Raw genomic sequence first — 10,123 nt, 5'->3', positions numbered from 1 at the left:
TCCTAAGTGCCGAGACGGTGGCTGCCTTCCAAGATTTATCCAGAGCTGTGTATCTCAGATCCTCATCAAATCGAAAACAGCTCCACAAATGGAAAGGAAACCCACCCGCCTAAATAGACGGGATCCAAAGAACAGCCTCCATTTCTTTCTCTTTCTTACGGCTGGTGCTGAAGTTTTGCCATCGAACTAAGCAGAATGTGGCCCTTCTATACAGCTCAGGATTACTCTCTGGAAAATGAAAACGCTGAGCACAGGAACATTGTATTAAATGGGTCACAGGAAAGACCTGTGACTTGGGGACTCAGACCCCCTTACAGACACGGTGTTCTCACTGCGATCAACGTCCCTAATTTCAGTCAGCAGCACACACCATGAGTTTCCTACAGGATTTCAAAGAGCCATGAAATTACATTTCTGCATTGTATTTATTTTGACTTTTTTGTTTTGGGGGACTAGTGTCTACATTATGTTTAAAAATATGAATAGGTTTTGTTCGGTTTGTTGGTTTAGTTGGTTTGGTATTTTGGTCCTTTTTTTTGCAGGGGGAGGGTGTTATTTCTTTTTTCCTACTAGCTGTTCTGTCTTTAAAAAGGCACCACTAGAAAAAGCAAAGCAATAGTGGTCTCTTGTGGAAATGAACAGCATTTGCAACTGTATTTATAACCTAACACTGAAACACAGGATGTTTTTAAGGTCCATGGTGGAAAGCTGCCCTTTTTCACAGTGGATAGCACTTAAAAGTTGAGGCCTAAGAATCTAAGGCTATATTTAGGAGCCTTTTCTCGGGGCCATGAAGACATTGTTGTTACTGTTTTTCTTATTCCCCAGCAGCCCTCTGCTCAAATCACCCAGGTAAGCCGGAGGCGAATGTTCAAGAGACTGAGATTTCATGGTCCAGCGGGTCCCAGTAGCGCTGTATAAGCACATCACTCCATTTTCATTAAAAGCTGTTGTCATAGGGGACCTGCAATAATTAAACTCTTTCTACCCAGAGACCCACTCAGAAGTGTACTAGCAAGCCATCGACAACTGCTTGTATTTGCTTGTGTCCCTGGAAGGCAAAGAATAAGGGTATAAAAGAGCCAGCAGGTTTATAGGGAACACAAAATACGTGGTGAATTTCTCTAAGGAATGATGTCCACAGCTTCCAATGATGGATATTTTTGCCATTGTTTAAACTGGACCAGAACAAACTAAACCTATGGCTTATGTTTCACAACTTGAGAAGTTAATATCATTAAAATGTTAGAATTCACTTACAAATTTAGTATATACACTGCCTTAGTCAATTCCAGTTGACCTGAATACCACAAATTGTCAAGTTGAGTGGCTAACACAATAAACGTGAGTTTCTCATGGTTCTCGATGGAATCAGAGAAACTGCAAGTCTGGGATTAACATGCCAGCACCATCCAGTTCTGGGGAGTGTTATCGCCTTTGCAGTTTGACAGCTTCCCATTTTTAACTCACAAAGCAGCAGTTATAGGAAGGGCAGTGGTTGGTGCCTCTTCCTTATAGACACTAACCCCATCATGAGGGCTCTGCCTTCATCAATTTAATCCACCCCGAAGACCCACATCCTAATGCCATACTGAGGGCTGCCTTTCAACGCCTGAATGGGAAGGAAGGGGTGCAGCCTTCAGCCTGTAGCACACACTGAGAGATGTGTACAAGTTGTAAAGAAAAAAAGTGACCACTCACATAACTGCTACTCAGGCTATGCAAAAATTTCACGAGTACTTGCCTTAGAAGGCCCCTAAGGGACACTCCGTGATCACATCTGCTCAAAAATAGACCCCTTGTTTTAAGAACCTCTAGATAAACTGGGGTTCAGTATCAAAGCCGGCAGCGATCCGTTGGAAGCTGAGTGAATGGAAGCTGGATCGAGGTCTCACAAGATGATCTTAATGACTGGTTGACTTTCAGGTGTCTATAAACAGTGCCTCTCACAGGGTTTGTTGCTTCCCCTGGCACCAGGCAATGGTCTGAGTCCAAAGCATTGCTCTGGAGCTGTTAAATCCTAAGAGAGAGGCTGGGCCAGGTCATCCCCTGGGTCTTCAGAAGATGAGTGCAAATTTAATATACTACCACTCAGGACATACACATGTAAGTTTTACTTACAGGTTCTGGGCTAGGAGGGCTTCATGCATATTCAGTTCTTGAGACAGGTTTCCTCTGTGTAGTCCTGGCTGTCCTGGAACTCTTCAAGTGTGAGATAAAAAAAAAAAATAAGGAAGCTGAACTGACAGAGAGGAAGTGTGGTGTTGACCAGCACCAGGCTCCTAGCTTGCTTAGCAAAGACAGATCAGGAGAAGGATTCCTGAAGGGGAAGTGGGAGCCCCTAACTATGCTAGGCTTAGAGCTGGCTGCTTCTTCATTATCTTCATTATTTTCACTGAAATATAATATTTTCAGGTTCAAGGCCTCAGAATAGGCCCCAAAGCTACAAATAAACTCCGTCTCGAAAAACCAAGAGTACCAGGTATGGGTTCTGTTTCATGACATAGGCCCTTAATCTAATATAAAATTGGTTGGTTACTGTGTGGTGTATTTTTAAGTAAACTTGACAGTAACTAAAGACATTTGGGAAGAGACTCTCAATCAAGAAAATTCCTCCATAACATTTACCTGCAGACAAGTCTGTAGGGTATTTTTTAATTAATGGTTGGTGAGGGTGGGGTCAAACACTGTGGGAGATTCCATCCCTGGGTAAGCCATGAGAAGCAATCCAACCAGCAACATTCCTCCATGGCCTCTCTTTCGGTTCCTGTCTCCAGGTTCCTGCCTTGAGTTCTTGCCATGAGTTCTGTCAGTGATGGACGGTGACCCGAGAGTGGTAAGCTGAAAAAAATCCTTTCCTCCCCAGGTTCTTTTGGTCATGGTGTTTTATCCCAGCAAGAGAAAGCCCTACTAGGACAGTTACTCCCTTAACATTGTTGCTACTATTGCAACTGTGGGTATCTTTTTTGAGGACAGGTAATGGTTATAGCTCTCAGGGCTTATAACTGGATGAGAATGATGATAATTCTCCTCTTATAGCAGGCATAGTACCTTATACTGTAAATGCTAGCCAGTAGGGACAGAGCTTCTAGAGGAGTAACAGCTAGATTTTTCCATGTTCTATGCCATAAGTATGTGATGTCTTCAGTAATAGGGTCTTACCGCCAATTGTGAAGAATAACCAATAGTACTGGCAACAACAGCCTGTAGTGTTGTGGGGAGGGTTATTGGGAGCCTTTGGCTAATGACCTAGAAAGATGGACCCAAAGGGGATGGGAAACCATCAATTATCATTCTGGCAAATGAACACAGCAATATAAATGACTCCTGATGACATATTGCTATCCCCAAGATCAGTGCCCCACTCAAGCGTCAGCAGAGAAGTATCTTCTTGCAAATGGTAATTAACACTAACTAACTAACTAGACATGCAGAGAGTGAAAGACTTTGGAGTGCTCTGCCCTGAATAGGTTGTCTTTATCATAACCCACACCTCAAGGCTCTTGAGTATAAGGCAGAAAAAAATTGAGTCTGTGGTGGTTTGGATGAGATTTCCCACCTTCCATTGCTGTGGGATAATGGTCTTATACATTTGCCATGAGGCTAGACTCTCAGAAAGCTAAGAAATTGGGTGGATCCTGCTGTCAAAACCACTGCTTTAATCCTAGCCATATCGCTTAGCAAATTAAAGACTCATGTAGTCAGAAAAAGAGAGAGAGATATACACTAAAGATAGATTCAGATGAAGAAAACCTCTAAATTGTTTACAGTGTGTTTAAAAATATATGTAGGCTTATAAGAGAAAAGAAAAAGGATAAAGTCCTTAAAATAAAAAAGAAAGAGAAAAGTAGTTGGGTGTGGTGGTACACACCCTTAACCTCAACACTTGGGAGGCAGACACAGGTGGATCTCTGTGAGTTCAAGGTGTGGTGGCACACATCTTTAATCCCAGCACTTGAAAGGCAGAAGCAGGCAGAGCTCTGTGAGTTCAAGAACAGCCTGGTCTACAGAGTGAGTTCTAGGACAGACAAAGATACACAGAGAAACCCTTTTCTCAAAAAACCAAAATTAAAAATAAAAGAAATAGAGTTTAAAATAAAGCCACGTAAAGATGGAAAATACGCAAAGAATCTGGATACTGTATGTTATTGTGTTGTCTTTGAATTCTTTGATGGCTGAGGAAGAAGCAACAGCTGCTAAAAGACATTTGATTATAAACATTGCTGGATTAATTCAACATATGTATTTTGAAAATGCCTTAACTTCAAAATTTAAGTCAAAATATATGCTACTTTGGAGAAGAGGTTTTGCTTTTGTTTCTACAGGAAATGAAAAGCTGTGGATTCATTCTGGGTTAAGAAAAATAAGGTTTGATCAAGAAAGACCCTCTGAGAAATCTCGAATAGGAGTGGAAGGCCCGGATATCTAAGTTCTACATTCAGAAAAGTTTCAAGACTGTTAGCTAAGATGATCAAGCCTCACAGAATACTCCAGTCAAGACTTAATCATAATTATAAATTTTCTTTAGGTCCCCATAACATGATCAGTGCCTAGAAAACTATGCCACATTCCGAAGAAATGGGTTATGGATGTTTTTCTTTGTTTAGAGTGTTGGTTACAAGTTGTTATGAATATGGTCTGGAAAAAAAGCTAAACAAAGGAGATTAGATTCAGAGTTCTTGTTTTTTTTAAAAAAAAAAAAGTTGGGGGAATTGCTGTGGGACAGTGGTCTGGTGCCCTGTAAAGATTTGTTACTTGTATTTTAATAAAATGTGGATTGGCCAGGCAGGAAGTATAGGTGGGGGCAACAAGAACAGGAGAATTCTGGGAAGAGGAAAGGCTCAGTCTGCAGTCATCACAGAGGAAGCCAGACACAGAGAAAGCAGGATGAGAATTCCTTGCTGATAAAAGGTACCAAGTCATGTGGCTAAAACAGACAAGAATTATGGGCTAATTTAAGATGTAAGAGTTAATAAGAAGCTTGAGCGAATAAGTCAACCAGTTTAAAATTAATATAGACCTTGGTGTATTTCTTTGGGGCTGACTGGCTGTGGGACTGGGCAGAACAGCAAACCTCAGGCAACACTCCATAGGTATATACATTTGCAGAGTCTCCAGTTGATGAACTGTGCCTTAGTTAGGGTTACCACTGCTGTGATAAAATGATCAAATGCAACTTGAAAATAAACAAAATGTTTTATCTCAGTCACTGTTGCATATAACAGTTCATCATCAGAAGCAGTGAGGGCAGGAACCTGGAGGCAGGAGCTGATGCTGAGGCCATAGAGGGGCACTACTTATTGGCTTGCTCTCCATGGATTGCCCAGTCTGCTTTCTTATAGAAGTCAGGACCACCAGCCCAGGGATGGCACCACCAACAATGTTCTGGGCCCTCATCCATCCATCACTAATTAGGAAAAAGCCCTACAGGCTTGCCTACAGCTCAATATTATGGAGCTATTTTCTCACTTGAGGCTCCCTCCTCCCTGATGGCTTGTGTCAAGTTGACATAAAATTAGCCAACACAAACTTCTAGGAATGATTAGGAGGTGTGGCCTTGCTGGGGTATGTGTGGCCTTATTGGAGGAGGTGTGTCACTGGGTTTTTGTGGTTATAAAACCCTACATAGGCTCAGGCTCTCTTTCCCTTTCCCTATCCCTATCCCTCTCTGTCGGCTGCCAGAGTATCAGGATATAAAGCTCTCAGCTCCTTCTCCAGCAGCATGACTGCCTGCATGCCACCATGTCCCCTGCCATGATTATAATAGATTAAGCCTCTGAAACTGTAAGCAAGCCCCCACTAAATGCTTTCTTTTTTTAAGAGTTGCCTTGGGCATGGTGTCCTTTCACAGCAACAGAAGATGAAGGCAGAGCCAGAGCTGCTGGGTTATTTTCAGAAAACAGCATTTTCCAGACACAACATGGCAGATGCACATAGGAACTCATAGAGATTGTTATTGCTAGACCTGCACAGCCTCACACCAGATAAAATCTTAAAACAAAGCAAGGGCATTGTGCACAAAGTCCCACCCCTAGCCAATGAGCTATTCACAGATGATGGTTTTTGGAAAAGGAAAATCTACTTTCTTTGAATGAGTGACACTGGGTGTCACCCATACTCCAGGCCAGGCCCCAAGCATAGGAGTAGTTAGCCAACACAAATCGGACTCAGTGTTCTTCCGTAGCTTTTCCCTTTGCTTTTGTTTTTGAAAGAAAAAACATAAAATTAGGTGGGTTGGGAGGAGTTGAGAGGTGGGAGAAAGACTATGACAAATATATGCTGTGTGAAATTCCCAAAGAACAAAAATATAATAGTTGCATTCATTTTTGAGAATTTCATACATGCATTTTGAACATATCCCCTCTCACTCCTCCCCTAACTCCTCCCAAGTTCACACCCAACCTGCCACACTCTCCCAACTTCATGTACTTAGTTTTTCTTTAAAAACAACAAACTCCAATGTGTACTGACCATATAATTATGGTTGTGGGGCCAGCCACTAAGGCATGATCAACCTATCAGGAGCCACATCTTTAGAGAAGCTGTGGACTGTCAATAGCTCCTCAGCTAGGAGTAGGGGCTCATGAGTCCCTCCCCCTCACATGGTGGAATATTGACTGGCTTGATCTTTTGCCAGCAACTGACGACCAACATGGGACATATGGGTATCAGACAGAATTGGAAGTGGACCAGAATGACAGTCCACTTGTTTGCGATATGGGAAGATATGTTATGAACTTATTGTGTCAGAAAATCCAGATCCTTCTATCATGTCAATTTATTGAATAGCAATAAGTTCACAAGCTATGTTAGTTTCATCTAATTTGACAATTTGTCAAAAAAAAATTTCTAATTTCACTTGATGGCTGGCCATTGGTACGTATAGGTCCTTTCATTCCGATGTGAATTATTGGCATTAATTCTCAGGTCACATATCCACTTCCCATGGTAACATACATGAGAGATACATCATTGGATGACTGAGAAAAGCTTCAAAGAGGATGCAAAGTTCAGAGACAGAATCTTGAAGTCAGCAGCAGCAAGGTGACACAGGTGCAGAGATGTCAGTAGGGGACCAGACGAGACATCGTCTAAACTGCGGGTACGGAGCTGTTCCAGCAGAGATGCCAGATGCAAGGCTGGGGGCAGGGCATTTAGAAGGTCAGTTTCAAGAGGACTGAGAGTCCTGGTCAGGAAAACTGGGCTTGAGCTGGATTCCAGGGACAGAGGCAGGACAGTTTTCCTGGATGAGACTCATGACAAGTGACTGAGAGACTAGTTATCAGGGCTGCCGCATTCAGTCTTGGGGGTAATGCTTTGATAGATCCAGAGGAGGGGACATTTATGGTCCTCTGGTGAGACCGATAAACTCATTGTAGTTGGTGTTCCTGATATGATATATTTTCAGCTGTCATTATTTAGTGCCACCAATGAATAATCAGCATGAGCCTCCTGCTGTGCTGGCAGCTGGTAGTCACTTACTTGTGTAAATATGACAAAGAGATAGACTTTATTGGCACTTACACTCAGAGTAAACTAGGTTCGGGCTGCTGATTGTACCAGAGAGTAACCAGCAGCTGCCTGTTCTCATGTATTCCACGCGAAAACCAAGAAGTCAGAGATTTGAAATCTGAGAACGAGGCAGCAGGGCCTGGCTTTGAAATGAAGTGTGTCATGGCCACGAACCTGAGAGCGATCTCAATCATAACCCCACAAAGAACGCAATGCTTCCATTTAGTGAGCCTGGAAGAGCCTTCTGTTGACGTTCTGAGGGCTAGGGGCCCTTCACTCTCACCCACTCATCCTAGACAACTGTTACCCCAGACATCTACACGCGCACTTCCGTCAGACCACTGCACAAATACAATCTCCTCAGGGCTGCCAACCTTAAGCAAAGCATCTAAGAAACTCCGTCCTCCACCTGTTTCTTTATCATGTGTCATTTTTTTTCCTTCAGTTTTTTTTAATTGTTTGAGAATTTCATACATGCATAGAATGTGTTTTGATCAAATGCATGCCAGCTCCTCCCTTCGGATCCTTCCCTAGTCCTCCGCTGTTTGCTCCTCTGTTTCCTGTCCTTTGTTTTTAACACCGAGTCACTCAGAGCTACCATCTTGTGCATGGGAGCAGAACTACCTGGCGGTGCATGAACAGTCTCTCTAGAAACTCATGCTCGAAGTTTTTCTCCATCTGCCAGCAGCCACCAATAGCTCCTCAACTATGGCTACGGCTTCATGAACTCTCGCCACAAGCATGTTGGGTTTGGGCTGGCACGTTCTTGCAAAGGTCTTGAACATGTAGTCACAGCTGCTCTGAATTCATATGGACGGCAGCCCTATCCTGCCCGACAAATACTATTTCGGGGCAGATCGGCGCTAACGCTAGCTCTTACACTCCTGCTAGGTGAGGTTGACCTGAACTTTGCACCCTCCTGAGTGCTGGCACTATAGCCTGTTTCACTCACCCACTTGCTCATCTCTAGGTTGTTTTCTGCTATCCACCATCAAAAACATCTTGCTAGTCAGACCAGGACTTCCATTTGTTTGCCCCCTTTACTGAGATCCCCCAAAATATACCTGACAGATTCTGAAAATGAAATAATTGAATAAATGTTTTTTTTCAAAAAAGTCAAAGTGATATAAAATTATAGGTATTTACAACATCTTTATGCGAAGTTTTAGCAAAATTATGTCACTTACGTTTTATATAATTTCTACAACTGTTTGTATCTCTAAGCAATGGATTTAGTTTGGGTGAGCTGTGAACAATGAATAAATTGATTGTTTCTTGCTCTTTATTCTGTAACATTTCAGCGTAGATTGATTGTTGACTTTTGATGTGCAGTGTGGTAATTTTCCCTCTTTTGTTTTGTGCTGTTTTTGTTGTTGTTTTGGTTTGGGCTGTTTTTTGTTTTATTTTGACATACAATTCTTCTTTGAATAACCCTGTCATCAATCGATTTCTTATATCCAAAGGACAAAGAGTGGATAATATTTTTTGTATAGGGCCAGAGAGTGCATATTTGGACGCTTGCAATCCATAAGGCCTTGGTAGCATAGAGGCAGTCATTGGCTATTTATGAGCGAAACAGCAAGACTGTGCTCCAATAAAACCTGTAGTGGCATTTCATTTGTATTTCAATTAAAAAAAAAACTTGCCTGAAGATCAGAAAAGGAAAACAGCCACACAGGTCAACCTTACAGACCAGGCAGCAATGACACACACCTTTAATCCCAGTATCCACACTAGTTTGCCATAGAAAGCAGGCGGTAGTGGTGCATGCTTTGCTTTTAATCCCAGAACTAGAGAGGATTATAAAACGGGAGGATATAGCTCTCAGTCACAGTCTCACTCTGAGGTTTCCTAGGGGCAAGATCACCATTTTCGGACAGTGGCTGGCTGCTTTGCTTTTCTGGTCTTCAGATTGAACCCCGATCTGAGTTTTTATTAATCGTGTACCAAAAACATTAACAAAATATTGGGTCTGGAGAGATGGCTCCGTAGTGGCTACTCACAACCATCTATAACAGTTATAGAGAATCCCTTACCCTCTTCTGACCTCTAAGGGCACCAGGAATCCATGGGGTACACATATATACAAACAAAACTTCTATGCACATAAAATGAAATCTAAAAAAAAAAAATCCTAATTCACAATGACAAAAAAAAAAAAGGTCCTATGCACTGTAGCTGCCGAGCATGGCTGTTTAAACATGGAACTGCCAGTGACCCTCTTGGTAGCTGAACAACCTAGCTGCTGGGTCAGAGGGCACTCTGGCATTCAACTCTGCAAGATAATGCTGATTGCCCCTCCAAAATGGTTGGTGTTTAACTTCCCACTGACAATGTATATACACAAATAGAGAATTCACTTGGAGGGGCTTGACTCCTAAAAGAAAGAAACTTTCTCAATAAAATCTTAATTTCAGAAATAATCACACAGGGTCAGGATACATGACTCAGTAGTTAAGAGCACTGGCTGCCCTTGCAGAAAACCTGGGTGTGATCCCAAGTACCCACATAGCATCTTACAACTGCCTGTAACTCCAGTTACAGGAGATCCTATGCCCTTTTCTGTCTTCCATGGGCACTGCCTATGGTTCACAGACATGCATTCAGGCAA

This window comes from Microtus ochrogaster, unplaced genomic scaffold (assembly GCF_000317375.1).
Source record: "Microtus ochrogaster isolate Prairie Vole_2 unplaced genomic scaffold, MicOch1.0 UNK1, whole genome shotgun sequence".
NCBI classification, from domain to species: Eukaryota; Metazoa; Chordata; class Mammalia; order Rodentia; family Cricetidae; genus Microtus; species Microtus ochrogaster.
Note: the sequence above shows the minus strand (reverse complement) of the source record.